Raw genomic sequence first — 12,387 nt, forward strand, 5'->3', positions numbered from 1 at the left:
TTTTGCAGACAGTACAGAATAAAATCTCAGTTACACATTGTGTTGGAAAGCGTCTGCATTAGAGTGAAGTACAAAAAAAGAGAAGACAAAAAGAGGACCCCAACATGAATCCCACTATCCCTCCCAACAACCCACGTCAGATGTAATCACAACAAACAACTAAATTATTACACAACACACAGCAACATAAGTAAATACTGAATTATGGTTAAGACAACAAAAATAAATAAATAAATAAAATAAAAAATAAAAAATGGGGGGGGGGGGGTTAAGGGTACAATATCAAGGGTAAAAACGGAGTAGAGGAAAATAACAAAAATAAAGCGGGGGGGGGGGGCACTCTCTCTTTCCAAGAATTAAGAAGCGTCCTCGGCATCATCCGGAGTCACAATAAGACTGTTGCTAATATAGGCCAGCAGTGAGTCCCAAGTTTTATGGAATGCTGTCAGAGATCCCTTCTGTGAAAACCTTAACTTCTCTAACTTTAGACATTGTAAAATTTCCCGTATCCAACTGTTATGGGTCGGTGGAGAAACATGCCTCCATTTGAATAGAATGGCACGCCTGGCCAGCAGGGTGGTAAAGGCCATGACACGCTGTACAGAAACAGGGAGATTTTTAGACAGAGAAAGACCAAAAAGAGCAGTCAGGGAACTGTGGGAACTGCTTTTGGATAAAATGTCTCATTTGAAGATACCGAAAAAAATGGCTATTAGGCAGGTTGTATCTATCTGACAAAGATGCAAAGGATGTGAAAACACCTTCTTCATACAGGTCCTTAAGTGTTCTGAGGCCCTTATCTGACCAAATGCGAAATGTAGGGTCAGAGCGGGAAGGGAGAAATGCATAATTATTCAAAACTGGGGCAAGAGTCGAAGCCCTATGAAAACCGTGCTGCTTTCTGAACTGGATCCAAATTTTAATTGTATTGGTGACGACCGGATTAGGTGAAACATTATGGGCACTTATGGGAAGCTGTGAACAGATCGTCGAATGTAGAGAACAAGAAGAAGATGATATCTCAGTGTGAGCCCAGGGTGGGCAGGTGTCTGCACCTTCCCCATGGAGCCAGTATATAAGTTTATTAATGTTGCAGGCCCAAAAATAGTAGCAAAAGTTTGGCAATGCTAGCCCTCCTTCAGGTTTAGGAAGTTGAAGAATGTTTTTCTTAACACGGGCTGGTTTATACTGCCAAATAAAAGTGTTAAGTTGTTGGTCGAGATTAACAAAAAATGATTTATTAAGACAAATTGGAATGTGTTGAAAAAGATAAAGAAATTTTGGAAGAACTACCATCTTAATGAGATTAACTCGGCCTGCAAGGGACAGGGGGAGGGCAGCCCATCTGGACAAGTCTGACTTGCATTTATCTAATAAGGGCTGAAAATTCTTTTGAAAAAGTTCCCTGAAGGAGCCGGTAATAAACACCCCCAAATATTTGAATCCTTTTTCCGCTATTTTGAAAGGAAACACGGATTGTGGGAGAGATCTCGCCGAATTATTAACAAAAAATAGTTCACTTTTCTGAATGTTTAATTTATACCCTGATAGGCGCCCAAACTGATCCAGAGTTGATAAAATGGGGGGGAGGGAGGATGTGGGGTTTGAAATAAATAAGAGAAGGTCATCAGCATATAGAGAGAGTTTGTGAACCAAACCGAAACGAGAAATGCCTTCAAACTCATTCTGGTTTCTGAGCCAGATGGCTAGTGGCTCGATAGCTATATTGAACAACAAAGGTGAAAGCGGACATCCCTGTCGGGTCCCACGTTTGAGAGGGAAGTATGCTGAATGGACACCGTTAGTATTTACAGAAGCCGAGGGGGTGGCATACAAAAGTTTAACCCAAGAAATAAAGTTAGAATCAAAGCCAAATTTCTCTAAAATGAAAAATAAAAATCCCCACTCCACCCGGTCGAAAGCTTTCTCTGCATCAAGCGCCACTACAATTTCAGGAGTGTTCGACGCAGGTGAGTATATGATATTCAAAAGCCTCCTTGTTCTGCTTCCCAGGCAGATTTAAGTTTTTTGGCATTTTAGCGCCCCCCTGTTTAGTAATGTGGTCAAATATGGTATTACAGCAGGAAGTTAGAAATGCAACAGGAAGTAGTTTAAGCACATGTTCCTGTCAGTTCAAGCAGATGTCAGCAGATCATGAGGCTGTCTTCTCATCTATCACCATTCGTTTGTTTTGAGCCGTAGAAAGCATCGTCTGTGAGTAGAAATGTGTTAATAACATTGATATCTTTCAGTTTTCATGTATATTGAAGGAAATGTTTATGTTGCTAGATTAATATCTAGATTTCGGTTTGGTAACACCACTCAGCATAGGACATGCTTATCGTATCATGTATCTAGGTTATTGTAGATACCTGCACTTTATTTTCCACTATAATTCATGTAAATTTGGTTTAATATTCATGCTTAGTGATTGTATAAGAAATTCATTCCACTTTATTTCTGTATTATTTCAGTTTTACACCTTGTCTGACAACAAGAGTCTATATAAAATCTTGGAGCTTGAGACGCTACATCCTGACTCTCGTGTCATCATTCAGGGAGTTTGGCTGGCTGTCTAATTTTGGTTATGAACACCATTAGGAGGGCAGTACAGTAAAAAGACGAGTAAGCAGCCGGTTCAACACCAACTACAGTGACAGATCAAGACAGAAGGAAAGACACATCATGGCAACAAGTAAGGATTTTGACACCAAATCACAAGTCAGTAGCAGAGCCAGTGTGCGCACAAACATATCTTCAGCCAGTGCAGCAGCCAAGGCCCGTGCAAAGGCAGAAGCAGCGCGCGTACGCGCATCATTTGCAGAGAAGGAAGCCAAATTAAAAGTAGAGTTGGCTGAAAGGGAATCAAAGCTAAAATTGGAGCAGGCAGAGAGAGAGGCACAGGCAGCTCTAGATAAAGCAAAACTTGATGCTGAACTGAAGACTTTGGCACACCAGTGTGAGGCAGAAGCTGCCAGCAGGCAGGCAGACATCTTGGAGGCCGCTGAGGAAGAGGTTAGAGCGCCTGACAATGTGCACGGCAGCAGGAGGTCATTAAGGTCAGAGATTGAGGATCGAACAAACACTTATGTAAGAGAACAGAACGAGTTACATCAATCCTCACACCACGATGACCATACACCTCCCGCCAGTCAAGCTAACGAAACCTTAGTTTCATGGGGCACTCCAACTGGTTCTCCTGCAGTCAGGCCCTCTCCCCAAAATGCTGCTATCTCACCTGAAGCGCCCATTCAGCATCCCGCTGTGACACCCTCTATGCCACCCCTTCCTCCTAAAACAGCTGATCGAAATGAAGGTGAGTCACGCTCTAAACCACAGCTACATAATATGGCCCATTCAGCTCAAGCCTACAGCTCTCTTCGCCATACTTACCACAACACAACCCCTTCAGCTCAATTCTACTCACCTCATCGTCCTACTGGCCGCAATGTAACCCCTTCAGCTCAACAACACATCTCTCAAACAAATCACCATACTTACGATAAGATGGATCCTTCAGCCCAACCCTATGTCCCTCATCAGCATAGCAACCCTGCTGATCAGCAGAAGACACCTGGAATGACAGACTTTGTGAAGTACTTAGCACGTCGCGAGCTAGTGACTACGGGTCTCACCCAGTTCGACGATCGCCCTGAGAGTTTCAGGGCTTGGCAGTCTTCCTTTCACAACGCCATCAGAGGTCTCGGCCTTTCAGCCAGCGAAGAATTGGACCTCTTGACTAAGTGGCTGGGGAAGGAGTCATCCTGTCGTGTCCGTACAATTCGTCAGGTGCATGTCAACGATCCCAATGCAGCACTGAACAATGCATGGAGTAGGCTGATTAAGTTATATGCAGCGCCCGAAGTACTTGAGAAAGCTCTTTTCAAGAAACTGGATGCGTTCCCCAAGATCGCCAGCAAGGACTACGTCAAACTGAGGGAGCTCGGAGACCTCCTTATGGAGTTCCTATCCGCGAAAGAGGACGGATACCTACCTGGGTTGGCCTTCCTGGATACCTCTCGGGGCATCAGCCCTATAGTAGAGAAACTTCCGCATGCCCTACAGGAAAAATGGATAACACGAGGCTCAAGGTTCAAAGATGAATACGACGGGTGCTTTCCACCATTTTCCTTCTTCGCAGACTTTGTCTACTATGAGGCAGAAACCAGGAACGACCCAAGCTTTGCTATCCCCAACAGTAGCAATCCTCCTGTGAAAGACAAAACAGGCTATCGGAGCGGAAAAGTTCCAGTATCAGTCCACAAGACCGATGTTGCTGCAGAGACTGAGTCTGACGTCTCCTCAAAGCAGGCTGAGAACCCTGGCAAGAACTGTCCAATCCATCATAAGCCACACCCTCTGAAAAAGTGCCGTGGATTCAGAGCTAAGACACTCGAAGAACGGAAGTTGTTCCTCCGTGAAAATGGGATATGCTACAGGTGCTGTGCATCAACTTCCCATCTGGCCAAAGAGTGTAAAGTCACCCTCAAATGCAGCGAGTGTGAAAGCGACCGCCACATCTCAGCCATGCACGCTGGTCCGGCACCTCAGACACCCAAAGTTCCAGCTCCTACTTCTACGCCTGAGGGAAAAGAGGAAGGAGAACTCGCGTCTGTACCTACAGTCACGTCACGCTGCACTGAGATTTGCGGTGAAGGGCAACCACCGATGTCCTGTTCAAAAATATGCTTGGTCCGTGTATTTCCCAAAGGACAGCGCGACAAGGCCATCAATATGTATGCCGTACATGACGACCACAGCAACCGCTCATTGGTAAGGCCTGAATTCTTTGACCTATTCGACGTCAAGAGCAGCTCCTCTCTCTATTCATTGAGAACATGCGCAGGCACCATGGAAATGTCTGGCCGCAAAGCAGAAGGCTTCGAGATAGAGTCTGTGAATGAAGGAGTTACCCTTACTTTGCCACCGCTGATAGAATGCGACCAAGTACCCACCAATAGGTCAGAAATTCCGACGCCAAAGGTAGCCCTGCTCCATCCCCACCTGAGGTCCGTGGCAAAGCACATCCCTGAGCTTGATCCAAATGCGCCAATCCTTCTCTTGCTTGGTAGAGACATCATAAGAGCACACAAGGTGCGCCAGCAGATAAACGGTCCCCATGATTCCCCCTTCGCTCAGAGATTGGATCTAGGCTGGACGATAGTTGGAGAAGTGTGCCTTGGACACGCCCACAAGCCTAAGGTGAGCACCTTCAAGACCCACATTTTGGAGAAGGGACGCCCTTCCTTCTTGTCCCCTTGCAACAACTTCATCGACCTGAAAGAGAAAGTGTGCCACGGCGGGGAGCAACCAAGTGGTCTCGCCAACACCTGCAAGTCCAGTGCAGAAAGAGTTACAGAGCATAGCTTGGGTCAGAACCTGTTCCAAACAACAGAAAACGACAATAAGGTTGCTCAATCCATCGAAGACGTAGCCTTTCTAAAGATCATGGACTCGGGGGTATACAGAGATGACAAGAACAACTGGGTTGCCCCATTACCCTTCAAGGTCCCGCGAAGGCGACTCCCAAACAATCGGAAACAGGCACTCAATCGTCTCAACTCACTTTGCCAGACCTTGAACAGGAAACCTGTGATGAAGCAGCAGTTCCTCGACTTCATGAGAAAGGTGTTTGAGGATGATCATGCCGAACCAGCCCCTCCCCTGATGCAAGACGAAGAGTGCTGGTACCTCCCTACTTTTGGAGTCTATCACCCTCGAAAGCCTGATCAAATTCGAGTGGTGTTTGACTCCAGTGCTCAGGAAGGTGGCGTCTCCCTCAACAACGTGCTGTTAACAGGCCCAGACCTTAACAATAGCCTGTTGGGAGTCCTAATCCGCTTCCGAAAGGAGCAAGTGGCAATCATGGCGGATATCCAGAAAATGTTCTACTGCTTTCTGGTCCGGGAAGACCACCGGAACTTCTTGAGGTTCTTGTGGTTCAGGGATAACGACCCGACGAAAGACATCATCGAGTACCGGATGAAGGTGCACGTTTTTGGCAATAGCCCATCGCCCTCCATCGCCATCTATGGGCTGAGGCTTGCCGCCAAAGAGGGTGAACGTGAACATGGTGCAGACACGCAAAGGTTCATAGAGAGACACTTCTATGTGGACGACGGGCTCATGTCCTTGCCCAGCGACACAGAGGCCATCAGCCTTCTCAAGAGAGCGCAAGCATCTCTCGCCGAGTCAAACCTTCGACTTCACAAAATTGTCTCCAACAGCCCTGCTGTGATGAAGGCCTTCCCACCAGAGGATCATGCTGTAAGCATACAGGATCTAGACCTGAGTGAGGAGAGCACAGTTTTACAGCGAAGTCTTGGGTTGTGCTGGGAGATAGCAAGCGATGCCTTTACCTTCCAAGTGTCTGTGGGTGACAAGCCGTTCACCCGGCGTGGTGTCCTGTCCACCATCAACAGTGTTTTTGATCCACTCGGTCTAGCCTCTCCGGTCACAGTGCAAGGAAGAGCTCTTCTACGGGAACTTACCTGTGACACTTCGGATTGGGACACTCCACTCCCAGAGGAGAAACGAAGTGAATGGGTAACCTGGAGAGACTCACTCCTGGAGCTGAAAGAGCTGCACATCCCGCGTACCTACACACCAGATTCCCTCACTAAGGCACGCCGACTGGAACTGTGTGTGTTCTCCGACGCCTCCACCAAGGCTATTGGTGCAGTTGCCTACCTTCGAGCCATTGATGAAGACGGGAACAGCAACGTTGGCTTCGTCCTAGGGAAAGCCAAGTTAGCCCCTCAGTGTAAGCCTACCATACCTCGGCTCGAACTTTGTGGCGCTGTGCTAGCAGTAGAAATGGCAGAGCTCATCCTTGACGAGATCGACCTCAAGATGGATGCAGTCAAGTTTTACTGCGATAGCAAAGTGGTCTTAGGGTACATACATAACGAAGTGAAGCGCTTCTACGTGTATGTACACAACAGAGTGCAGAGGATACGTCAGTCGACTAAGCCAGAGCAGTGGCTCTATGTACCAACAGAGCACAATCCGGCTGATCACGCATCCAGGGGTGTCTCTGCGTCAAACCTGGCAAAAACTACATGGTTCAGCGGACCAGCCTTCCTTCAAAGATCGTACAATAGTCTGCAAGAGGAGTCCGAGTCCTTTGAACTCATCAGTCCCGAACTTGACGTCAAGGTGCGACCTGAGGTATTAAGCTTCCACACACAGGTCCAAGAGCAATTCCTCACGACAGATCGGTTCATGCGCTTTTCAACTTGGGACTCACTAGTGAGAGCTATCGCCTTGCTCATCCACGTAGTCCGGTGTCACAAGTCTAAGGACCATGCCAAAGGATGCAAAGGCTGGCATTGGTGCGAACAACCTCGCACACCCGATGAGCGTTCACAAGCCATGAATGTCATCATACAGGCCGTCCAAAGAGAAGCTTTCCCAGCAGAGTTCTCTGCTCTGACCAATGGCGAGGCTCTACCCACCAACAGCCCAATATTTAAGCTCAGTCCAGTGGTGGAAGAAGGCCTCATGAGAATTGGAGGCAGGCTCACACATGCACCATTGGAACACGCAGAAAAGAACCCCCTTGTTCTACCTAAGCGCAACCACGTCTCTGCCCTGTTAGTGTCCTACCACCACAAGCAGGTGAAACATCAGGGACGCCATTTCACTGAAGGTGCCGTAAGGTCTTCAGGCCTGTGGATCATCGGATGCAAAAGGCTCGTCAGCTCCATCATTCATGGGTGCGTCACCTGTCGGAAGCTACGAGGCAAGATGGAAGAGCAAACCATGGCAGATCTGCCACCCGAGCGCCTCAGCACATCTCCACCCTTCAGTTATGTTGGGCTGGATGTTTTCGGGCCGTGGAAGGTCACCGCGAGGCGCACCAGAGGCGGGCATGCTGAAAGCAAACGATGGGCAATATTGTTTACCTGCATGAGCACTAGAGCAGTGCACATCGAGGTAGTCGAGTCCATGGACACCTCTAGCTGCATCAACGCCCTGAGGCGATTCTTTGCAATACGTGGACCTGCAAAGCAATTAAGGTCTGATTGCGGGACCAATTTCATCGCCGCTAGCAAGGAACTCGGACTGGCAAAACAACAACAAGGACCCAGTATCCAGAGATACCTGAGTGACCAAGGTTGCTCTTGGGAGTTCAATCCCCCCTACTCGTCGCACATGGGAGGCTCTTGGGAGCGGATGATTGGAGTAGCCCGACGGATCTTCGACTCCATACTGTTACAGGAGCACGTCCATCTCTCCCATGAGATCCTATGCACTTTCATGTGTGAAGTGTCTGCGATCATCAATGCCAGACCCCTTACTCCAGTGTCCACCGATCCGGACGCTCCTTTCCTCCTGACTCCCACAATGCTGCTCACGCAAAAAGGTGCTGTGCCTCCTCCACCTGGGAACTTCTCAGAGAAAGACCTCCACCAGAGCCAATGGAGACAGGTGCAAGCCCTCGCGAGCACGTTCTGGACCCGATGGAGACGGGAGTACCTCCCAACACTACAGAGCCGTCGCAAGTGGGTTGGGGCACACCGCAACCTGCAACAAGGCGATGTAGTGCTGTTAAAAGACAGCCAAGCTGCAAGAAACGAGTGGCCCCTGGCACTGGTGACCACGACCTACCCAAGCCAGGATGGAAAGGTGCGCAAGGACTACAGCGCAAGGGATACCAAAGACATTCCTGAGACCAGTCTCAGCCGTTGTCCTTCTTCTTCCCAAAGAGGACTAAGTGTGTGAATAGTGTAAATGTTAGTGGCATCACAGACGCCAGGCGGGGAGTGTTCTGCCTCCCAGGCAGATTTAAGTTTTTTGGCATTTTAGCGCCCCCCTGTTTAGTAATGTGGTCAAATATGGTATTACAGCAGGAAGTTAGAAATGCAACAGGAAGTAGTTTAAGCACATGTTCCTGTCAGTTCAAGCAGATGTCAGCAGATCATGAGGCTGTCTTCTCATCTATCACCATTCGTTTGTTTTGAGCCGTAGAAAGCATCGTCTGTGAGTAGAAATGTGTTAATAACATTGATATCTTTCAGTTTTCATGTATATTGAAGGAAATGTTTATGTTGCTAGATTAATATCTAGATTTCGGTTTGGTAACACCACTCAGCATAGGACATGCTTATCGTATCATGTATCTAGGTTATTGTAGATACCTGCACTTTATTTTCCACTATAATTCATGTAAATTTGGTTTAATATTCATGCTTAGTGATTGTATAAGAAATTCATTCCACTTTATTTCTGTATTATTTCAGTTTTACACCTTGTCTGACAACAAGAGTCTATATAAAATCTTGGAGCTTGAGACGCTACATCCTGACTCTCGTGTCATCATTCAGGGAGTTTGGCTGGCTGTCTAATTTTGGTTATGAACACCATTAGGAGGGCAGTACACTCCTGGTGTTAAAGAATGGATGCCTCCCCAATGTGAAGCCTGTCTGGTCTAATGAGATTATTGATGACATCACACTTTGGAGGCGGAGGGCGAGGACCTTAGCCAGAATCTTATAATCTATGTTTAAAAGTGAGACAGGTCTATAGCTACCACAGGACGTAGGATCTCTCTCTTTCTTCAGAAGCAATGAAATAGATGCCTCATACAGGGTCGCTGGCAGTCTGCCTTCAGTGAAGGAATCATTGAACATTCTCACCAGGATGGGGGCTAGTAACATCGAGTACGCCTTAAAGAACTCGACTGTAAAACCGTCGGGACCGGGAGATTTCTTGTTTTGCATAGAGAACAAAGAGATGGGTCTGCCCAGTTCTCTGTCAATATTTACTTCAATCTGAGGATATGTTAACTGGTCTAAAGGATTGGGGGTCACTGTAGTAATTGGGTTGCATTCAGAAGTATAGAGTGTGGTATAGAAATCAGAAAAAGACTTACTGATAACTACTGGATCAGAAGCGAGGCTACCATCAGGTTGCTTAATTTGAGAAATCAATCTAGAGGCGCTAGCTGCACGGGCCTGTTGTGCCAAAAGTCTTCCGGCCTTATCTCCCTGCTCAAAAAAGTTTTGTTTCGATTGTCGCAGCTGTCTCTCCACTGCGCGTGTCATGAACAGGTCGTGTTCCGAATGTAGTAGTAACCGCTTCTTATAGAGAGTGGGGGATGGAGAGGTGGAGTAGGTTCCATCAAGCTTTAAAAGTTCCTCTGCAATCTCCACCAGCCTAGCTTGCTCAGCCCTTCTCATTTGGGAAATATAAGATATCACCTGTCCACGAATAGTAGCTTTAAGCGCTTCCCACAGAATGTTACTGCTGACCTCAGGGGTGTCATTAAACTCTATGTAGGTACGAATTTGAGTCGCAACAAAATCTTTAAACGTATTATCTGACAACAAGTGCAAGCTGAACCTCCATCGTGAGCGTGGAGTTGTATCCTGTGGAAAACTAATGTCAACTGTGGTATGGGCGTGGTCAGAGGTGGTTATTGGGTGATACTCACATGCATTCACGGAATCTAGGAGATTATTATCAAGTAAAAAGAAATCAATTCGGGAGAATGTGTGGTGTACATGGGAAAAAAAAGAAAAAGCTCTACCATGGGGGTTTTTAAACCTCCAGGGATCCGAGATTCCCAACTGCGATGCATACGTTTTTACTACGTTCGCTGATTTGGATAGTGTGGTTTGTGTAGGGGAAGATCTATCGAGAGTCACATCTTGCACCAGATTAAAGTCCCCACCTATAATAATGCGGTGACTATCAGCATTTGGGATTTTTGCAAAGAGCCTCGTAAAAAAATGGTCATCGTCCCAGGTCGGCGCATAAACTGAAACTAAGACCACTGGTATATTCTGAAGCGTGCCCACAACCATGACATAGCGGCCGTCAGTGTCTAGAATTACATTTGTTGGCTCAAATAAGACCCTCTTATGAATAATAATGGCTGCCCCCCGTCGGACGTTTTGAGATGTGTTTCTTGCAAAAACATCACGTCCCCTTTAAGATGCTGTAACTGTGTCAGGATCTTACCAATTTTAATTGCGTTGTTCATGCCCTTTGTATTCCAGGAAATCAGACGCACTCCGTTATCTGTCTTCACAGCATCAGCCATAGAGCCAACAGTAAAAACTTAAACTGACACTGCATGACCTGTATGCAGTACTGTAATGAAGGGAGAGAGAATGGGGAGTAAAGTTGAAAAAAGAAAAAGAGAAAAAGAGAAAAAAAGAAAAAAAAGGGGGGGGGGGGGGGGAGCAAAAACAAAGACAAAACAGTGACAACATTTGTGACCACCTGAGGGCTACACCCATAAGAAAGAACAACATATGAGCTGTCCTGCTCACAGCTAACAGCTAAACTAAGCTTCCGGGGTCTCTTCCCTAACATTAACAAAATATTGACCCCATAAGTCACAGGGAAAAACGTAAATAAACATATCAAGTACTATGTCGCAAACCAGGTATATAGACTTTTTTTTTTTTTTTTGCGGAAAAATGAGCCAAGGTAGAAAAGATTACTGCATAGTATTTGCACATCCATGGCTCCATACAACGACAGATCATTCTGTATGATAGCAACCTCCATGTAGCAGAGCTTGTTAAACATTGTGAACACAAGTAGGAAAAAAAAGACAATTAAAGTAAATGAGCCAACACAGGGTACTAAAACTTCCTGTAGAAGATAAAAAAATAATATATATATATATAACCGACTGCAGTCTGTATGTAGATCCACTTCCTATACTTGGCAAGAGAGAGGGTAGAAGATAATCTCGGAATTCTCAAAGTAATGTAAACGAAAAGAATGAAACAGAAAAAAAAGAGAGAGCGAGAGAAAAATATTAGCGAATATCGGCTCTCAAATCAATGTGCTGTAATAAAATGTCCAGCCGGTGATTTTTGTTCAAACCTCTGCACGGTCAAATCACCAGCAATCCGCCAGGACCGTGGTCTGAGACTACTAGAATGATGCAGTCTAAGAATTAACTCCAGGCCCGTCCGGGGCTGGCCATGACAGTTATTATAGTTGGTATCATTAACTCACGGTTATCCATTTAGCATAACAGTGGCTCATCGTGGTGGTCTTATTGTAGTAGTCGCTCACGGTCGTCAGGTCTCTTCCGTGCGGGTAGATGCTATGAAGCCTTTAGCCTCGGAGACCGAAGAAAACCTCTTCCTCTCCCCATCTTTCATCACGATGACCAGCCTGGCAGGGAATAGCAATGCAGGTTTGAAGCCCAGGTTGTAGAGCTCCGATATCACCTCCCGGTACTTCTGGCGTTGTTCCACCACCTCCGTTGTGTAGTCCTCGTAAATGGAGATGGGGGAGCCCCTGTACTGTAGCTTGCCTCTCCTGGTTCGGGCTTCACATATGATCCTCTCCTTCACCTGGTACCTGTGCAGCCTGATAATGACGGGCCGTGCTCTCTGCCCCGGCTTCGGTTTCTCG

This window comes from Scomber japonicus, chromosome 23 (genome assembly GCF_027409825.1).
Source record: "Scomber japonicus isolate fScoJap1 chromosome 23, fScoJap1.pri, whole genome shotgun sequence".
NCBI classification, from domain to species: Eukaryota; Metazoa; Chordata; class Actinopteri; order Scombriformes; family Scombridae; genus Scomber; species Scomber japonicus.